Raw genomic sequence first — 475 nt, forward strand, 5'->3', positions numbered from 1 at the left:
CGCATAGCGTAATAGACGTTGTGTATTCCAGTGTACAGATTAACTTCAGTCCCGGACATAAGGAATTTTATAAATGCACAGTTAGATATACATAAAAATATATATGAATATTTGAAAGATGATTCATTACTACTGAAGTATTTTTTATATTGAAGCTTAAGCCTATACAAAATATCGTTAGATGAATGAATTATGATATTTGAAATATGGTCTCTGTTATGGGTAGTTTTCAATTGTTTAAAAGTGCACATTATGCAATATGCAAAAAAAAAATAATAATAATAACCTCGTTTAGGGACACCATAGAGAAATAAAAGCCAAGATAAGTTTTACTGAACATATCCTACACTGACAAATTTGTAGTGAAAAGTTACACGCGTTGTGTGAAACAGATGCAAAAAGTTTTAAAACGATTTTCTAAGATTCTTGGTTGTCTCATTCGTAATTTAGAAACGGGTTTAGAAATTTATAGTCG

The 475-nt window shown here is 29.5% G+C and overlaps 1 protein-coding gene across 1 annotated transcript in view; it reads right to left on the minus strand.

Annotated features, from left to right (window-relative positions):
- Positions 1-475, minus strand: part of LOC119588352 — a 13,064-nt gene that overhangs the window by 11,495 nt on the left and 1,094 nt on the right. The window lies entirely within an intron of this gene.

Source organism: Penaeus monodon, chromosome 23 (genome assembly GCF_015228065.2).
Source record: "Penaeus monodon isolate SGIC_2016 chromosome 23, NSTDA_Pmon_1, whole genome shotgun sequence".
Classification (NCBI taxonomy): Eukaryota; Metazoa; Arthropoda; class Malacostraca; order Decapoda; family Penaeidae; genus Penaeus; species Penaeus monodon.